The sequence below is a fragment of the Fulmarus glacialis genome, unplaced genomic scaffold, assembly GCF_000690835.1.
Source record: "Fulmarus glacialis isolate BGI_N327 unplaced genomic scaffold, ASM69083v1 scaffold11008, whole genome shotgun sequence".
Taxonomy (NCBI): domain Eukaryota; kingdom Metazoa; phylum Chordata; class Aves; order Procellariiformes; family Procellariidae; genus Fulmarus; species Fulmarus glacialis.
This window is the reverse complement of record NW_009227607.1, coordinates 977-13,882: the sequence shown is the minus strand read 5'-3', so window position 1 is coordinate 13,882 and position 12,906 is coordinate 977.

Here is a 12,906-nt window from a genome sequence, read left to right as displayed (position 1 = left end):
ATAGGAAATTTGTAAATGCGAAGAACCCTATTCTGTCACCATTTGACATCAGCAGTGTCACTGTGGGATAGGAAAAGCTTTACAGTGTCTCCTGCAGCAATGAAATTCAATAATAATATTACACAGAAATTCCAGGTGTGCCATTTACTGTTTAGCAGACTTGAGAGAGATCAGTTTGGAAAAAGACATTTTCCTCAGCTCCTTCTGTCATCAGTGTCACTGTACTAAGGTACTGGTAACACGTTTTTTAGCATGTTTATTGCACCCTTTCTTACAGTAATTTCTCTGTGCTTTTCATGTTGCTCATCCCTTTGCTTTCTTAGCAGCTAAGGACAGAGAAAATAACCTCTCCTGTCCAGGATCTAGCTCTGTCCTTTATCCTAGATTCTTCCTTGCCTTTTAGGCTGAAACCTCCTTCCCTCCTAATAGAGAGGGATTGCTTTTAGACATTCCCAGCATTGTCATCTTCCTCGCAGAGAGCAAAGGGGGACATTCTGAGGTGCATCTGCTCTTGGGCAGTTTGATGCTGCGGAGCAAAATTGGATGACCAGTGAAGAGAAGCAGGTTCTTCTGGGGCATCATTCGTTTCATCATAAGGCAGGTATTTTAAGTAGGTGAAATACGCTGCGCTCTGAGCATGCTTATGTCTTCCCATTGAGCATAAGGGGAACTCAGGGTCACTAGCTCAAATGTGGACTGCTACATTGAACATATCCAGAAGTAGGTGAGGCGGGCCCTAGGGAAGACATGGTGGCTTTCCCAGCCTAGTAACGATGCTTGCTCAGTAAGTGTCTGTGGTGTTTAAATGGAAGTTGGTAAATTCAGAGCAGTTTTTCCTTTCCTGTATGTCTGCTTCTACAGTAATCCTCATACAAACAGGATTTGGCTTCAATGCAGTCCACACATGCATCTCATTAAAGATAGTCACCTTTATATTCCCCTACTAGTAAGTAAAGAGGCATTACTGGAGCATGATTCTTCTGACCTGTTTAAAAGGTCTGCATTAGGACGAGATGAGTTTCAGCAAATTTAACTGTTTGCTGAAATAGTTGATTGAATATTTGATTGAAGCACCTGATTCTGGGCAATCAAAGCTAACAGCCATCTCAGAGTTGTTAGCATTTGGAATGACTGGTATCACTGTGTGAACTCTTTCCTATTTTGATGGCCTCTAGGGGCTTAGTCCACTGTACGAAATGCTGTGCAGACACACAGCAGCTGGCAGCTGCTTCCCAAAAGAAGGGGAGAGCTCACATCACGAGGCAGAAGTGGTAACAGTGGACAAGGCAAACAAGTAAATAGGAAGATGATCCCTGCCCAGATGCAGTGATAAAAAGTAAGGCCAATAAACCATTTATTTCCCTTTCTTTTTGAACAAAGTCTCTCTTACAGGCTTCTTTACTATGTGATTTGAGATCAGTTAAAAATTCAGGTTTCTCATAATTTAGAGCAATGTAACTTTGTATCTCACTGTAACGTCTCCCCGTTTTGGAAGGAGATATTTTCTGCTGAAAGGTCTTCATGAACCTATCAATCTATAGTCAATTTAAAGCCTTTAAATGCACTCATTAATACTCAAGCTTTGGAGATAGGCTTCCTGCGAGATTTAAAACCACTTACAGGGAGACTACTTCGTCGAAGGCAGATTTTTTTAAATGTTTTTTTGAGCCATCAACAATTCAAACCCTCTTGAAAGTTTCGGTGGAGAAGTACCATGCATCAGCAGAGAGAGTGGTGGGAGTTTGATCAGGCAGTGGCATAAAGCACATTCATCATGGTACGTAGCCCACTTGTTTTCCTATTAAGTAGCCAAGAGAAGATGACTGCTTAATTGCTGCCAGTTCTTCAGCAGCACCAGTATGAATGTGCCATTTGCATCCAGAGGTGACAGAAGCGAATCTGGCACACTGACCGCATGGAGCCATTCAGTGGCACTGCTGCTCTGGTGGCTCAGTCCCATAAGCTTGCACGGTAACAGCTGATCAGGTACGGTATAGCAATGGCTGTAGCATTCAGAAGTGCAGCACGTGCTTTGCCTCCCCGTCAGAGGCTACGCCACAAGCGTCTTTTCTCCTCATGAGTGTTTCATGTTTTGCTGTGCTCGGTCAGAAGGATAATGTATCAGCAACACGAAGGGGAACTGTGGCCCCACGTAACATTAACTGGAGTTGAGGAAATTCCTTCCGTGTCTCCAGCAGGTACTGTGTCAAGACTTTCACCGCCCTGAGTAGCCTTCCCTGTCTGACTGCAGGGCGTCAGACTTGATGCCCTGCAGAGATCCCTTCCAATTTCCATTATTCTTTGGGTTTGTGCAGAGATTCAATGATAACTGGCCGCCACAGGCAGGAGCTCTCTGTTAGTAGAGACAGTTTCAGGGTGAAGCATGTTTATCCTCAGCTATTTCTGCATGAGTTCAGCGCAGGACAGAGTTAAGAGGTATTAATGTTCCCTCAGTATATAATCAACACTGCAAACATTTCTCACTGTAATCATCATCTCTACCACACAACTCTTACAATGGAGAAGATCAGGCATTTGTGACTGTAACTTTATCTAATCTACCCTTGTTCTTCCTGGCTTAAAACACTCACCTTTGCCTATAAGCTCTATGAATCAGAAAGTCTCATCAGTGACAGGAGTTGCACAAACAGCTGGATTTACAGAGGCAGCTCAGGCACAGACTGTTTGCTTCTTGGCTGGATGGAAACAATTTATAAAGAAGCTTGGTTGTATTTAGTAACTTTGAAGGGGTCTCAAGTATATGGCCAATTTTCTTGGCTCATTAGAGACTTCTCTGGTGCAGCTATAGCTTTCAGGAATACTTGGGCACTACATAGTGCTCAGCACAGGAAAGAAATACTACATCCTCTGTACTATTCACCTCTCCCCCCGGCTCCCCATAGCCTAGCTTAGTAAAACCAAACCCAAACACAATAAAGAAAGATTAATGAGTCATAGGGTAGAGTAATTAAATACCATTTTTCAAAGTTGAGAAGTGCTGCCCAGAATATAGATTCATATAATTAGAAATGTACCAAATGTCACATGTCCCATGTGCTCTCCAAGCCAAAGGCGAGAACTCCTTGCTGTGGAGAGCAGGCTGTTAGTTGAACATCTGAACCCAAGCCCTTCTGGGTGAGTGGAAACTCCACTGACGGGGCTGAGGAGATTTTTAGACGACTTCTAGTTCATGGTTGGTTTCTGTAGCCAGAGGTGCATTGAGAGGATGAAGGGACTGGGGAGGAGGGAGCATATGACCCGATATGCTCAGTGGCTATCGCAGGAGGTGTGAAGGCAGTACATGCTTGGGCAGCCATTGTGTTCACTAGAGCTTTTTACATTCACATCTAAACTAACCATCAAGACCTGTTTTAGGAGCAGCTTGGAGTACCACAATCCTTGATCTGGCGCTTCCTATACACACAGCCTGGCTGGGTGCGCCAACCTCCCGATTAAGCCATTAGGTATGTTGGGGCAAATGGTGTCCCATGAGATCCGAGGAGTAGGCTCCGGTTGCATCTGGGAACTGCACTTGCAAGATTACTCTCTGCCTCGCTGCAGGGCTAATGAGTTCAGCTTTGGGCAACCATTCAAGGACACTATAAGCACATCCAGTGTGTGCTCCCCAAAGAAAACTGCAGTCTGAACAGAATCTGCACGACTGAAGGACACGGATTATATAGAGTGTCTACCTGGAAATTGCAACAAAGCAACCCACTTCATGCAAAGGTGGGAAATTGCAGTGCCCCAAGGAAGATGGAATCGGCAGGAGCCTTCACAGGGACTCCTGACTGTGGAATAACGTTTGTAACAGGAACTAAGAATGGACAGGTGTCCTTCCCTGAGGGCGACTAAGAGGTCAGGTCACCATCAAAAAAAATAGAGGTGGTCCCATCTTGCAGAGGAGAGGAAGATTTTATGAGACTTTAGATTTGTGAATAAAAAGCTTCTCAACCTGGAGGCTTCATTGCAGTCACTGAAACAGGGCTTCTTCCTAATGGCAGCTCTGGGAGTACCTTTCTGCAAGGTACAGAAAGCCCAAGTGGGCATTTAGTCTTTGTTCAGCAGAGAGAAATCGCTTTGTGTCTCTAGTGCAGACAGCCACTTCTGCATGTTGTGCACCAGCACAAAACACAGCCTTTGGTTTGTACCGATCATCTACTCATAGGAAGCTCCAGAGTGGCGAGGAGCAGCCAGGATCCTGTTACCTGTTCAGCCCAGGGCTTTCCAAACAGCGTGCCCGGGCGTGCCTTACATTATATTGCCATATTGATGCCACACTTTCCTGCCAGGGAGGTGAGGCGTCTGAGAGTCCTATCAAGAGGACACCTCCACTTGCACCTGGGCCATGCTTGCAAACTTGGTGCCTGTACAGATAACGAATCTAATTTGCAGGCCATGTCTCTTATGCAAGGTAGACATAACCACTATGGCCTCCAGAGTCAGCTACTCTCCCATTATAGTCAATGTGAACACTTGCAGCTAATTGTGAACAGTTTTTAGATCTTCAGTCATAGTGTTTTTATTATCCATGGATGCTGCTATTTTATATTCCATGTTAGTATTCAAGTAATATTGCATATGAATAGCATAGGAAGAAATAGACCAACCAGTTAATAATTTTAAATAACAGACCTCATCAGCAAAGAAAAGCTAGAAAATACTTGGTAAAGTCTGACCCCTTGCACTTTCACAGTAGTGAGCACATCATGTTTCAAAGTGATTTTTTGATGCTAAAGTGTGTGTTACATCTTATTAATTCACGGTTATGTCCATGAGATGCTTTGCAAACGAGAGCAAGGGAACAAACACATTGATGAGCAGAGATAATGCGCATTCAGATAAATTCTCTTTGCTTACTCAAGCAATTGGAGCTTTTAATTATTTATAATACTTTCTAAGTACAAGTTAAACGTACCACAGCATACTTTCTGCAGATAATTCGGTGTTAGCAATTTAATCCCTCATTTCAGTATCGCCTTTGTGATATAAATTAGGCTGAGAAGCGAGACAAGAAAGTCAAGAAACAGGCCTTTTTGTGTGGATCAATGAAGCCAAAAGGTTGCAAAGTTCTATGCAGTCAAGGGGCCAAAATGGTGGATTTGAACAGGGGGTGGGTTTTTTGTGTTAAGTACAAGCTATCAGAGCCTGGTGCAGAAAAGAACCATGAATCATACATAGATTTAATAGTGTCATTTTTGTCTATGAACAATTCTGCCCTCTCTGTTCCATCAGAATCAAAGCAAAATATCTGCACCATCCAAAAGGAAGTATTATTCAGTTAGTGATCTTCTGTAAAACAGTATAGATCACCCTATAAATAACGCTACTTGGACTCTTGCCTCTTGAGAATGAAAAATCTCAAGACATAGTTTCAGGAGCCTGAGAGATGAAGGCAGCTCAGAGTCCTCCGATCAGCCCCAGAGTACTCTATCCCATGCCCTGTCATAGCAAGAAAGATGTAACAACTGCTAGTCGAGTGGACGTTTTCACAAGCATTCCTCCTGCTGCATTTGATTTGAGGCATTCTGAAGTCAACATATTTAGTCTGATGCTTGAACAATACACTTTTTAACACACTCCATTTTCTTTGGCTGGAATTATTCTATTGTAAAAGGGATTATTCACGTCTTGTGTTTTACTGTTAATAAAGATATTTCTGATTTAAGAGCTCTTTCCTTTGTTTCCTCCCATTTTTCTCTTTGAAAGAGACTGGCCTTGGAAACCTGTAGGTCCCAGTCTGATCACCAGCAACTTTGGGAACCAGAGCATTTAGAAAGCCTTTACAAGGCTAAGTCAGTCTTAGGCAAGAGGAATCAGTGATTTCACTGAGTGAGTAATGGGATGAGACAACAATTCCAGCAGAATGGGATGCTAGGCACTATAAAATACAGCATAAAACCTGCATGTTATAAAGTGCATGCATCCCTCACTGTCCTGTGGTAGATTTGAAGATTCAAGAGGGTGGTTCAGTGTACTTTTAAAGGATGCATCCCTGATCCGACAGGCAGTTAATAAGCAGTGATGCTGCCCTATGACAGAAGCCCTAGCTGTGGACCAGACTGACACTAGCGGGAAGCCAGACTTGCAGCTGTGCAAGTCTCAAACTGCTCAATGAAAAAGAGATATAGTAAGAATGTACTGTTACAGAAGTCAGGTTTTAATCTTCCTAAAATTCAGATTTTGTTCTGCAATAACAGACGCAAGGGAGTAGAAGACATAATGGTCTTGGAGCCACTGCCGGGTTCACACATGGTTTGGGAATCCCATCCGACAGTCTGCCCAAGCAGAACAGCCCTGTTACCAGCACATCTCCCGACACCCGCACCAGCCGGTCAGGCACTGGCCTCACAGACCACCAGAAATACAGGATAGGTGAGCTGCACTGTGCTGAACATCTCTACGTGCATCGTCAGCAAGTTTCATTTGTTTTGAGGTAACCAGCTCATTCAGCACTGTCTTAACAAACACTCTGCGTCCCTTTTCGGCCATGAGGGTTTGGTTTTTTGTGGGTTTTTTTGTTTGTTTGTTTTTTAAAGTTTAATCAGATCTGTTCACCTAAATGCTTTCATAAGCTGACCATTTAAAACAAAAGCAAATACTTTATTCTACCATTTCAGCCCATTACCTTTTCATATATATTCTGACACACTGAAAAGAGTAATCTGATTTTACTTAAAGCTGAAATAACTTTCTATAACAAGAGCCTTGGAACACAAAAGTTTTAATGCCACCTTGTCAGAGCTAGCCATTTTAGTATTAAAAAAACCCAAACATAAAAATTTAACAGAACAAAAAAGAACAGGCTTTGGTTTTGTTTTTTTAAAGAAAAACAAAGATTTTACTCAAACACTTACTGGTCCAGAACTGTTGATACAAAGTTTTTCAACTTCTTTTTTAAAGAACAACTTGCACAATGCTAAATAGAATAAATCCCTACTGAACAAGTTCTATACACACACAAAGCACAGCTTGTAAAAATTCATAAGACTAACAAATACTCCTGAAGAGAGATTATTTAGCGGATCAAACCGCTGCAATATCAAAGTAATACTTTAATAAGCACCTACATCATTCAGACAAGCTCTGTTTGGAAATGTGGTTTAATACAAAACTTTGTTTTAAAAACAAAACATTGGATTCAACACTTACATAACACAGTGTTAGGATTCTTAACCCAATCAATTGCAAGTTCATCTGAATTGGCTGAAAACCTGAGAAGTCTAGCATTAGAGCTGATTTGCAGCTGTCTTAATAGAAGAATTTTAACTATACTTTTTTTTAGAAGAAGAAAAAGACTACATGAAGGAAAAAAAAGTACAATTACATTTTGGTTTTGGATGCATTTGCTATTATGAGTTAAAAGCTTAAAAATTTAATTTAGTCACTTAAAAATGAGTGATATTCTCATCTGTAATTAAGTTATATTTCATGTATAAGAGGTTGGTCCTTACAAATAACTCCACAAAACAAGGTCCAACTCTCAGTTGCATACATTCCACCTAATTCTTCTCTAAAGCTTTTTGCCATTTATCTCTTTTGGAACTTTTAAACACAAATTCTTTTACATGCTTTGCACAGACAATGAAGCATTTCAAACCTACTCCATTTGCAGATAAGGAATAATAGCAGGAGGATCACCTGATTTGCACTTTTCTGAGCCACCTGATCGACTTCTTGATGGCATGTTGTCTTTAGCCTTTAGTGCAAGATTCTACTGGACGTAAGTTTCTCATATCCCTGAGCAGTTGCTGTTAGGTCATGCCACTGGACTGGCTCAAATTCAGGACTTTATTTCATAACTTCCATAGAAAGTAACTGACTTCCTTCAATGATTGTCATCAAAGAGTGACCTGTTTAACAGTAAATCCTTATATAGAAAAATGTTAATTTAGTGGAAGACTTTGGTAGGAAAAGGGCGTACAGCTAAACATTACTAATATAAACAAATTTCTATTAAAAAATTAAACATTAAAATGAAGTTTTAAAAAGAATCAAAAAATAGACTCCTCCAGATTTTCTCACAAGTTTGCAGACACCCAAGCAGCTCAAAACCTCAAAAGTGCAAACAAGAAACAAGTGAAATACATAACAGCAGCAACTTTAGCTTTCCTTTAAACATGGAGATTCTTTGTACTTATATAAAAGTACACATCCTATTCCTCCTTCAGCACCAGACTCATCTGCAGGTGACTGATCTGTTCCGATTACCCAGGTGCTCCTTGAAACTGTTGCTGCCTTTGTTCCAAAGCCTGTTGACTTAACAGTTGCTGTTGTTTCTGTAGAAACTGCACTACTTCCGGACTCCTGAGCAGGGACTGCAAGAAACAGAAAGCAGACTTTACTTTAAAGAATTCACGTAATTTTAAATAGCTACCATAGTGATTAAATTTATATTATTTTTCCATTAAATCAATTTGTGCATTACCCATTGTTGTGGTTTAACCCCAGCAGGCAACTAAGCATCACACAGCCTCTTGCTCATTCCCCTCCAGTGGGATGAAGCACTGTTCAGCAATAACTAAAACATCACTGTGTTATCAACACTGTTTTCATCACAAAACCAAACCATAGCCCCACACAAGCTACTGTGAAGAAAATTAACTGTATCCCAGTCAAAGCCAGTACACCCATACAAATAAGTGTTAAATTAAATGCTGAAGAATTACAAAACATGCTCACAAAAGACATCTAGAAACTGTTTCAGGACATCAGTAGGTGTCCTGACAAGAAGCAGCATTAATACACATCCTGAAAGCGTATGCAGAACGTAAAGAATGTACAATATCACAAAAGCCATAAAGATAGCAAACAGGAATAATCTAGTGATATTGAAAGCAAACACTTTTCAACTGTGCTTCAGTTTTGAGCCAATTTCTACATTTCCCACTGCAGAGAGCTCAAAAATACTACAATAAATAAATAAAATACTATAATTCTACAGCTCATGTGCCTGTCAGAGTTCAAGTGTCTGGACAATGCTCTTAGTTATATGGTTTAGTTTTAGGTAGTCCTGCAAGGAGCCGGAAGTATCATTTCAATGATCCTTATAAGTCCCTTCCAACTCGAGATACTCTATGATTCTATGCTCACCAAGTGTTCAATAATTTCCCAACATTTCAAAACAACAGTCCAGCCACAAGGAATGAGTTTAAAAAACCCTCTGCCTTCAGGCAAAAGTATCTAAAACTATTTGCATCTGGCTCCTGGCCTGAACAGTGGCAGTCTGTGATCCAGCTTTGGCTGTTCACTCTCATTCCTGCATGGTGGCAGCACAAGCGTTTGTAAGGTCAAATGGCAAATCAGGTTGTGAATGGATCCTTCCAAAAATTAACACAGAAAAAAGGTTATTTTTCAGCTGAATTAACTCCCTAGACTGCTTGCTCATTATGCATGGTCGCTTCACTGACACAACCAAAGAGGTACTACAACTCTGTAATCCAGATTTAGATTCAAAAGGACCAGCAACTTCCAGGGCAGGATCTAGAACTTTATGCTATGAGGGGCAATTCTGCAGAGATTATAATTGAAAACAACCATTCTGCATATAACTCCCACCTACAGCAGCACTGAACAGGTAAGATAAGTGCATCAGCCACTGAAAGCAGTTATTAACAACAAACAGGCTCACTGAACAGATGCGCAGTCACCTTTTCCTTACTGTACATTAGCTTTATTAAGTCACTTCACTGCACAGGGTAGTTCTGCAGTACGTAGTTCTTTATCTACGGCTGTTTTATGACATTAACGTGCTTCAGGCTCTCCATCCACACCTTGCTGCTTCTCAGACCCTTGCCCCTGCTTTCTATATCTTTATCAGTGCAAGCTGCACATCCAGGCACACAAGGACCACCACAAAAGCCTCTCCTCGCAGAGATTAGCCACATGCAAGAAACTTATAAGCAAGCACAAAGGACTTGGCACTTCTAAGCAATCAACCTGCAGACAGCTACCAGTGACATGCAGTAACTTTCATGTGAAGGAACATAAGGTATGGAACAGCCTTGGATGCAACAGGCCGTCAGAGATCTTTCTGGGTCACCACATATCCCTCAGGCCTTGTGTTGTGTAGATATGCACAAAACAAAGAAGAAATTCTGGAAGAAATAATGCTGAATTACAGAAACCAAGTCAGGGCAGAGAGAGAAAAGCAAGAACCAGATCAAGGAGAATCTGAATCTCACTTTGCCAGAATACTGCAAGGAAACCTGAATTCTTGAAGAGTCTTGACATAACTCTGTGCAAAAGCTTTCAACATCTATTTAAAGAGCTTCTGCTTGCTATATTTCTAGAAAAAATAGTGTTTCATTAATAAGATATCTCTCAAATTTAATTAAAAGCCACATGAATAGAAACAGCCAGGAAAGGGGACAACAATTCGGGAAGCAGGGCATGAGGAACAACAGATAATGTGAAAAATAAACTCCATAGTTCATTACTTTTTTCTTGTAAAAACTGAAGAACTACAGATACTTCGCTGAGTTTTAGACAAATCATTAAATAGGTGCTATTATTGAGAAAGAATTGAAGAAAAGAAATCTGTATAGGTGTATACTTAAGACTGATATGATGATTCTTTAAAGACGTTTCAAATTTCTGAACAAGGACTACAGCACTTTAATGAGTGTTGTTAAATTGCTTTGCATAGCTAACAGACAGAACAGGCAAACAGTCGCATTAGCTTTTGTAGAAAGGAGATTGTAAAAACCAGTAACATAAAAAGTAACGAAGAAGCCCAAGGAAGAGTAATACTGAATTATTTCCCTTCATTGGGCTTAAATCTTTAAATATACTTACAGGAACAACAAAAGCATTTCAAAACTTACAACACATACCATTCATGCAGTCTACAAATATTACAAGTCATACTGTTTGTTTGCTTACACAGTTTGCTTTATCAACAAATATAGACACAATTTTAAGTGTGATATGATAAGTCTACAACTTTTAAAACAATGCAGTAATTAAAGCTTACATCAGACCTAAAGTCCATGCATTGTTCTATTTAAAGCTTTACAGGAAAGTTGGTTTAACAAGTTAAAAACATCACAGTTATACTATAAGCACTATTTACCCTAAAGAAATAAGTACATCTATTTAGTACTACCAAAATACTCAGCTTCAGTTAACATGGCAGCGATCATTAGATTTAGTCATCTTAGCATTCCTCACGCAGAGGCCGAGACACACATCTGCTCTGCAGCATATTTCAAATTTGAAAATACGCACATGTAGTTTATGGTCATTACACTGATTTTCATCTTTCACAAGGGTGACAGTTAAACATTGTTACATTGCCTTTATTTATTTGAGTTCAAAACCTCTAAGAAAACAAAACTTACCAGCCTCTTTTTATTCAATACTTGTTCTAAAAGAGTAGGTCTTGCTGGGCGATCTCCAATGGATCCCGTTCTCTGTTTTGTAACAGAAACTGAACCTTCAACACTATCCTGCACATGAAAGAAAATAAAAAAATAGAGAAGTGAGACTATAAACCCTGATATAATGATACATTTACTTTTCACCAAAGTCCCAAGCGTAAAGAATGTTTGCCTCATTAATCTGCAGAGGACAGTAACAGCAGAAGAATGGAACTGGCCTCTTCTTTCCACATTATTTTCACTATTTCATCAGTCACAGTGAAGCAATGCAGCTGAGTTAGTCTTGTAAATTGCAAAACTAACCAGGTTACTATGGCTAGTTAATGAATTTATTTGATTGCATTTCTTAAAAATGAAGTCATTCACAACAGCTCAATCTTCAGCTTGTGGAAGTGAATGATACTTAACAATTTGCAACTGGGTAGGAATGACAATAATACTTTTAATAGCAAAACAAAACATACTTCAGGATACTATTATGAACTTGTCAAAGCCACAGGCAAGAGACAGTAAAATCTACATGTTTTTTCTTTATAAGTTTATTCTGTTCCTTATACAATCACCAGTCATACGAAGTAGACTGTCTTCTAAACAAAGTGGCTCTACAATCTGCTGTAGAGAAAATATTCATGGTTGAAAATTTCAACCAATGTTGAATCCTATGTGCATTAAATTCACAACTTAATGACACTTCCATTTACCTGAAAGGGTTTGAGCAAGAACAACAACAAAGTATCCCAGTATCTTTCACTTCAATCCTGTCCACAGAAGTGAAAAATTAAACTTCTATCAGGAATCTAACTCTGACCCCACAAGATGACAGTATCTTGTGGAGCCTTGATAGACACCACTGCAAAAAAGTACACTAAGCTTAGCACTAAATACCCTGCCTTCTTCTGCAAGTTCAGGCCTTAATTTCATAACATTCAAAGCAACCTGCACTTGCAGCAACTGGGAGAAGCAAGCCCACTCTCTTCCAACATGCAGTAATCAGTTGTTCATGTTACAGATCAAGAGTCTTAACCCATCACTACATGAAATGCAGCGATTTTACCCTTCTCCCATACTGTCCCCTTTTCTGAACTGGCACAAGCATTTGTGTAGACACATCATGAACTGAGCATGATGAATTATTAGGAAAGGGAGAAGAGGGGAAGTCATGCCGGTATATAAATCTAGCATTCGCCCACATCTTGAATACTGCGTGCAGTTTCTGCTCTCTCATCTAAAAGAGAAGTAGCTACTAGAGAAGGTTCACAAAACCGCAACAAGGATGATAAAATTACAGAACTTTTCACTTAGAAACAAGCATGCTACACCTTTTCACTGCAGGAAGGAAACAACTTAGAGGCAAGCCTACCAAGTAAGTGTCACAAACTGAACAGGAATTAAGTTGTTCACTATATCTTCTAATGTAAACACTAACTGGCAAATTAAGTTAACAGCAGCAAGGTTCAAAAACAAGGAGGAGATCATTCAAACCAGGTAGCAGACCCAAAGAACCTATCAGAATGTAACGGATGCT